At 41.6% G+C, this 7,954-nt stretch overlaps 1 pseudogene across 1 annotated transcript; it reads left to right on the top strand.

Annotated features, from left to right (window-relative positions):
- The first annotated feature begins 4,857 nt into the window (after positions 1-4,857).
- On the top strand, positions 4,858-7,709 carry LOC311608845 (testis-expressed protein 30-like; annotated as a pseudogene). Its single transcript has 3 exons — positions 4,858-5,005; positions 7,339-7,525; positions 7,583-7,709. The product of its transcript is annotated as a testis-expressed protein 30-like (transcript).
- The last annotated feature ends 245 nt before the right edge of the window (positions 7,710-7,954 follow it).

Genomic DNA, 7,954 nt, shown 5'->3' with positions numbered 1-7,954 from the left:
ACATGCCCCCCAAATAGCAAGTAGCTCACCTCTTTGCATGTCAGGATGTAAAAATTCCATTCTGCAGCTAAGTGAGGGACAAGGGAGGAAAATGGTTCCTGCTTACTCTTAAGTTTGAAGCACAGAGCAATGGTTGCTTATTCTAACCGTTTAATAATAAAAAGGTAAATTAGAACCAGACACCCCCTTCCCTTTGTTGCTGCAGCTTTCTTGCGCTCCACTCCTGTGCTAATGCCAATGCAAACACTCTGGACAGTACGGAAAAGCTCTCTTCCTATTCTGCTCACTAATTTACGTGTTTTTCAAACAAGATTGGGCTATTATATATATTATCCTACATACCCAAGAGAAGAACACACAGCGTGTTTTCATCTGTCCAAATATATATATAAATCTGCTTCTTAAGCTTGAAATTTTCAGGGTATTCTATTTATAGATGTGCTATTTGATACTTTATCCAATTACTTCTGATCCATGTTCGTTACCTACATCTGTAGCTACTGATGAGTTATTTCCCTTGAGCAGCATCAGGGTGGAGTTCAGAGCTCACTTATTTCTTCATCTTCTTCCTTTAAAAAAATCTTTATTTTATAAATCTTTATTCCACGTGTATGGTTGTGTTGCTTGTGTGTGTGTTTTTGTACCACGTGCATGCCTGGTACTCTCAGAGGCCAGGAGAGGGCACTAGGTCTCCTGAAACGCAAATTATAGGTGGTTGTGAGCTGCCATGTGGGTGCTAGAACTTGATCCAGATCCTGTGGAATAGTAACAAATTTTCTCAGCCATTGAGCCAGCTCTCCAACCCAAGTTCACATTTCTAACAGCCTATGTTCTCAAAGAGGTCACAGAAATTTACACTCTCACCCTCAGTATTTGAAGAGCTTGAATTCCCAGTAACCCATTAATTTTGAAATCAGTTTTTAAAAAGCGTTTATCTATTTGAATGGAAAAAAAATGAAATTTCTTGGTTATAAAATTGGCAGTCTGGTTTATATATGCTTACTTCAGGGGATTGTCATTTTAAGAAAGAGTGTGTAGGTGGAAAGATAGCTCAGTGGTGAAGGCGTTGGCAGCCAAGCCCCATGGCCTGAGTCTGATCTCCTCAACCAACATAAAGGCAGAAAAAGAGAACTACAGAAACTTGTTCTTTCTTCTCTGTGTGCACGTTATGGCATGCACACAGACATGCACACATGTATTCATACACATGCCTGTGTATGCATACAAACTCTCTCTCTCTCTCTCTCTCTCTCTCTCTCTCTCTCTCGATATAAAATTAAGAAGGAATGTGAAACAAACAGTGTGAAAAAATAAAATAAAAATAATGACATTTCCCCTCTATATAAAATAGATGTACGGGACAAATAAAGCCGTATTAAAAATACTACACAAATAAAAAAATATTTACATGGAAACAATTCAGGAAATACTTGGCTGTAATAATCAGTTCTATGTGAATTGTAGTCAAATTTGGAAAATGTGATGTATGGTCTTGAAAGCATTATTTTGCTTAATAAAATGCACTGAGCAAACTTTTCCTTAAATTTTGAGATCGTAATATAATGACGTCATTTTTCCCCTTGCTTTTCTTCTCTCCAAACCCACCCATATAACCTCATTGCTCTCTTTCAAATTAGTGTGCTTTTAGAAATCAATTATTATTACATTTCTGTGTGTGAACACGTGTGTACATATATGTATATATGTGTATATCCTAAATACAGAACTATAAATGCAATGTGCTCAGTCTGTATACTGTTCCTTGTCTGCATGTATTTCTAGGGCTGAGAATTTGGCATTGGGGGAAAACAAGTGCTGGGCTCTTCCCGGAGGAAGACTATCCCTCCTGCTCTCAGCATCCTGTGGTTGCCTGTATTAGTGCTTTGCGTAGGGCTGAGTCCTCCTGCGCTTCCCCCTCCACGTTACTGTGTCTATTGCCCTTGTTCGGCTCATGTTCAGGCAGACAGGTAATGAGACTTTTCGGATGTAGCTTTGGATGTTCCCAAGAGATACAGTCTTACAGCAAACTTCCTGTTCCTCTGGCTCTTACAACCGTTCCACCCTCTCTTCTGCAATGTTCCCTGAGCCGTAGGTGTGGGAATTATATTAATATATAGGTTGGGCCTGGGATGCAAACTCTGCACTTTCATTGGTTGTGGTTATCTGTAACGGTCTCTGTTGCAAACAGAAGTTTTGTTGATGACGGGCGACAGCTGCATTTATCTGTAAGTATAAGGACAAATATTAGGGATTATCCTGGTTAATTACTGTGCTGCTTAATAAAAGGAAAGCTATAGGTTCTCCTCTAAGACCTGCGACTTCTCTAGCTAACTAAATTTCCAGTATGAGTTGTGATTTCCTTCATATTGAGCAGGTCTTAGATCCAAATAGAGAGTTTGTGGACACCAGCATTGGGTGGGCATGCCATTCTGGTTGTTGTATGGTTCACCGGTGTCGTAGCTGGGTAGGAGCATGGTGGTGTCTCTCCTTTGGAAGCCTGTGTGTTGTTATCTTCGGGCCCTCACTGAGGAGTCCTTCAGGTCAGTTCCGGCACCTGGTAGATTTTATTAGTGAGAAGTATGTGGAAAAGCTAAGATGATGTTGAGAAACGCTTGTTAAATGCATCATTAACTCATATTCAAGTCATGATTCCTGGGTTCAAAATGAGACATGCAACAGAGGACACCTGGGTGCTTCCGGAGGCGGCCTTCCATCTCTGCTCCTCCTTGAATGCCTCAGTAAGCTCTGAAGGCTCCAGAGACCTTGGCAACATACCCTCGAGGTTTCCGGTTTAGTTGCTCTGGGATGCAACTTGACTGGGGGAATTTTGAAAGCTTCCCTGTATCTCTACTGTGCAATGAAGTTTGAGATCCACTGATTTCAAGAATAATTTTGTTTTTTTTTTTCTCCCTTATCCTGCAAGAAGCTGAGGGAGTTGGGAGAAGATATGTATTATGGATGAAGCATAGCATAATATAGTTTATGGCTTAAAATTTTAATCCAGTGTTTTCAAATTCCAGAAGAGCAGTTCTCTACCAGGGCAAAGGACATTTGTCTCTCCCTCAGCCAAAGATGCACACATGGTAGTATTTTTCCCGTTTTGATAGTCTATTACAGACAGTTCACCTTGCTATTGACACAGATAAATCAGTCTTTGTAATAAAAGAAAAAGTCCTGTTTCTGTCTTTCTAATGAAATCCCAAGAAACTCTCAGCTAAAGGGAGAAAAGTGACAGCAAAGCGTTAGTCTCTGAATTGGAACGATGTTATGAGGGCTGGCGGGCCAAGAACAAAGGCCTGCTTCCTCAGGTCCCCACAAGAACAGAGTCTCGTGTTCTTCCCGGAAATGGCTTTAGCTGAGGAGTAAAGTAGGCATCTAGTGTCCTGAGTGGCAGCCTTCCTTCTTGTGTTTGGTAACCATGGAAGTACTCCACGCTGGGGGACCATTTGGGTTTGTGGGTCATGACTATGGTCTGTTCTTCTTCTTATTATCACACCTAATCCAGGAGTATAAATTCAGAGGTGGAAAATGGGTGTTAGGTCACCAGGGACAGTGGCAAGATGTCACAGGAGGCACTAGATAATCCTCCTTCCATAGGTCCACCTCCAAGCTGTGACACTCAGAAACACCTTAAACAGTAGCCCTTCCCTATGTAACCCTTGGGTGAAATGAGTATACACCACCTGCATGGCCCTTTTAGGGGTCAAATAACCCTTTCATAGGAGTCACCTAAGACTATTGGAAAACACAGAGATTTACATATGATTCATAACAGTAGAAAAATTATAGTTATGAAGTAGCAACAAAATAATTGCATGGTTGGGCGTCACCACAATATGAGGAGCCGTATTAAAGGGTCACAGCATTAGGAAGATTGAGAACCACTGAAGTGCACCAAGCGCTTTCCTGCAGACTGTCCTTTCTGCCTCTGCCAGTTGACATAACATTATGATTGAGCGTCTTGCACTTTCTGGGAAAATAGGCGGTGAGGACACGGACACTTCTGCCATGCTCAGCTGCTAAAAACAGACTTCTTCATAACAAATCAAATTCATTTGGAGAAGAAATTCTTCATATACTCTGAAAAGTCAAGTCAAAGTGTTTTTGTCGTCGTTTTCCTACAGACCATTAAGATCATTTGAGAAGTTCTCATGCCAGTAAAAATGCACCTTCACTCAAGGTCTCTGTGAATACAGAGACTCAAAAAAGGAAGACATTCATCATCATATGTTAAGTTATAGCCCAGTCAGGGCCAGTGCATGCAGCCCTTGGCTCTTCTCCACCTCCTATGGCCCAGGAGGTTCACCTTTTGGGCTGAGTTTGGCTATATTTCTTGATTCATTATCTTTTATTAAATTAAAAGGTTTTTTGTTTCTTTCTGACTTAAAAATTATTAATAAACTTGGCTTGTATTCAACAAAGCTAAGCAGCCAGCATGAGTGTGTGTTTAAGTTTGGGGCCTATAATTTTGTCTCTGAGCACATTGGACTGACATCTCACAGGAGGGTTGGGTCTTCCATATGCATGATAGTATAAATAGCAAGGCTTTGTAATATGGGGGTGCAGCAGCCTCAAAATAGTTAAGCTGGAAGATGTTATGATAATGCTATTTTTTTTAGCCTCATGCATCTGTGTAGAGGGAACAACATCTTATTATGTGTACATCATGTGCTAACCAAATGCATAGCAGACGGCAGTTGGCTTTGCTCGGAGAGCAAGGCTGATGACAAAGCCTCTGCACGTTGTTACCCAGAGAAGAATAAATTAGGTGAGGCGTCACAGTGCTAGGGAGGCAAGATAACATCCTGGGAACGGCTCAGCCTGGGAGCCAGTGGGCTGCAGTGAAACGGGGAGAAGATGGAGCTGAAAGGCTACGTGCCAGATGCCGCGAGCCTGCCGAGCACGTTTCTATTGTCTGGGACCAGTCGTCTGTTAGCCCTAGACATTTATCTCTTAAAAACTTCCTACCCAGTTAAAAATCAACTCCGAGTCCAAGACCGAGTGGGTTTGTTTGGAAGAGGATAGAGTCCAGCCATGAGGAAAAGGGAGTGTGTCTGAACAGAGCACAGGAGCCAAAGTAAAGATGTTAAAATAATAGAGTGCGACTTAGAATGGATGGGTGGGGGGTCATTATATCAATATCACCTTTAAAAAAACCTTTCCAAACTGTACAAATGAACTTTATTCACTGTGTGCTATTTATTCATAGAATAGCATGCTGAACTTTATTAGCCAAACAACGTATCCATTTCTCACATACTACTTTTGTAAGTAATTCATTTTTATTGGTGATGCCTTTTTGGCTGGAAGAGGCAAGTTTTGTATCTTCCTTCTGTATGCACCACTCACCACATCCTCCCCAAGATGCAGGAGCAACATCTCACATTGAGATTCCAGACTGTAGCCTAACCCAAACACAGGAAGGAAAACCACATACACGTACAGCAGACCTTACTTCAGTGTGGCCAATATGGCTTTCTATCCTAAGGATAAAGTTCATAAGGTCGTGGAGTAATCTTTGCACCTAGAACTGAGAGGTGCTTGCTCACAACTACATCCTTAAATTTATTTCACACCAATGGCGCTGGTTTTTAAACAGTAGCATCAGTTCCAAGAGGCTCACAGAACTGCTGAGCCTAGTGACAGAAACTAAACCTAAGTGAACAAAATTAGAATCAGGGCCTGTTGCAGCCTGCAAGCAGAGGGGTGATTTAAAGGAGCCGAGTTTATTGTTTGCATTTTAGCAGGAAACCCAGTTAGGTCCTGACTACTCAATGTGGACATGTTTTTAAAGATCAAACTATAAGTAGGAAAACATGTCATCTGTGAAAGAAACACCAATCTTCATTAAAGATGTCAATTGAACTCTTGAAATGACAATTTTAAGGTTGGCAGGAGAGAATGACTTTCATTTTTCACATTTTTAGTCAGGATAATTCTACTGGAATTTTTAATAAGAAGTAAACTTTTCAGGAAAGATATTTTCATTTATTTGATTTCTCTACATTCATATGCTCAGAGTCCAGGCAGCACCCAACTGTATACTAAATTGAGAAAAATTCTTCATGAATTCTGAAAAGGTACAGGAAATATCATAAAATTTGTTCAAGATTCTAATTATACTAAAATATTTCCAGGGTATTTTAAATCCCACATACTCATTTTGTTTAAATTAAAGCATTTGGCTGATGGTCATATGAATTTTTTTTTCTCATAAAGAAATCAAGGCCTTGTCCTTGAAAATGAGCCAAAACTAGACTGTCAGAATTTGGTACTTGTGATGATTTCAGGACGTTGTCTTAACTCTTTTTACACTGCAATGCCCCAATAGTCACATTTAATGGGTTCATATTGTATGTTTCTTCTGCCTTTATTAGTAAGCTTAGGGATGATTCGGGGCAGCTAGTCCCACCCTGGAAAGGACACATCACATGCACCTCCAGCTGTGACAGCTGCTCAGGGCCACAGTCTTGCCTGGTCTCGTCATTTACTTAATGGCCACCGTATCAAAGTAAAAGCTGGCTGAATCCCATTTCCTCCTCGGTTTTTTAGATGCAGAAAAATTTGTTCAAAGATGAAGAGACGCCACAGGGACATTTTACATAGAGGTTCATTCATGAACTTTCAGCATGGCCACTTTATGCATTGGGAGTAGCCATTTTCTAAGGACAGACGCAACGGATGGAGACCATGATTTACAAGGATCAAGGGTTTTCTCCTTGTTTCTCAACAGCCCTGCATTTTAACAACCTAGAAGACCACAATTCATACCGGACAGCCAGAAACTCTAGGCCAGTGGTGTGGCTATTGGTCCATGAGTGAACTTCTAAACAGTCATGGCAAATGCTGTGCCCACAGCACCAGTGGGGAACATCTTTCTCTCTTTCTGAGTGATGGCTCAAGGACAGATAGATACACAATGCCTGTGGTTGTCTTTCCTCAGATATGGGCAATGCCTATCGGGAAATGAGCCAAGACGCAGAGGCCAATGGGACCAGGAACTGATGGTGTCACTAGACATGCCATACACTTTCCAGTGACGTGGATGTTTTTCCATTTTTCTCAAAAATCCTATCTTTCTTGAGTTTCTTTTGGCTGCAACAGAAAAGGTACCCACTAAAACCCTGAGAAAATTCAATTCTGACGTTCTGTGGTGTCTCCTGACGTGCCTACTATGATGTCACTCATGTGCCTCACTTTGAATACTTGTGTGAGACTGCAGCTTAGAACAGACAGCAAACAAGTGGCAGAGCTCAGGAGTGAGGGTGGTTGGATACCGGCACTCACTCGTGCATTTGCTGGGAGAGGCCCTGTGCTTCGTGTTTTATTATTTGACAGTGAAAAGGAGTCACACAGAGGTAAAATTAAAAGTACCTTTGGAAATAAATTACTGGATGCCACTGGTTTGGTTCCTAACAAGAGCATAGCATCTGGAATAATTCTTACACACAGAGCATCCAGAGATATTATGAGTCTTCCTCATTTGACATCACTGGTTTTCCCAACTTGTATCTCTCTCTCTCTCTCTCTCTCTCTCTCTCTCTCTCTCTCTCTCTGTCTCTCTCTCTCTCTCTGGCCTGAGATTTGCTTGCAAAGGCCTTAACACTGTACATAGAATTAAGGCATAAAAAGCAGTTTTGAATTGCCTAGACACCTCAGGAGCATTCACACTTGCTGGTGGTGTTCTTGGAGGTCGCTTGATGGGCTGAGGCATGGCTGCTTCTGTAATGTGTCCTAGTGAGCCAGGTGTGTGTCCTACTGAGCCAGGTGTGTGTCCTACTGAGCCAGGTGACACTGATGATTTTGTTAGAGGTCTCATTGGTACTTCTTACCCACTGCACCATCCAAAGCAGCAGCATAAGCTGAGAGATGAAGATCTCCTTCGTATAAAGGATCCTGTGCTGTTTGTGTCAACCTCAGCAGAGGAAAATGTGTGAAAAGAACCTGTGGGAGA

This window comes from Acomys minous (genome assembly GCF_964271855.1).
Source record: "Acomys minous genome assembly, chromosome: 11".
Taxonomy (NCBI): Eukaryota; Metazoa; Chordata; class Mammalia; order Rodentia; family Muridae; genus Acomys; species Acomys minous.
This window is presented reverse-complemented; position numbering and strand designations above follow the sequence as displayed.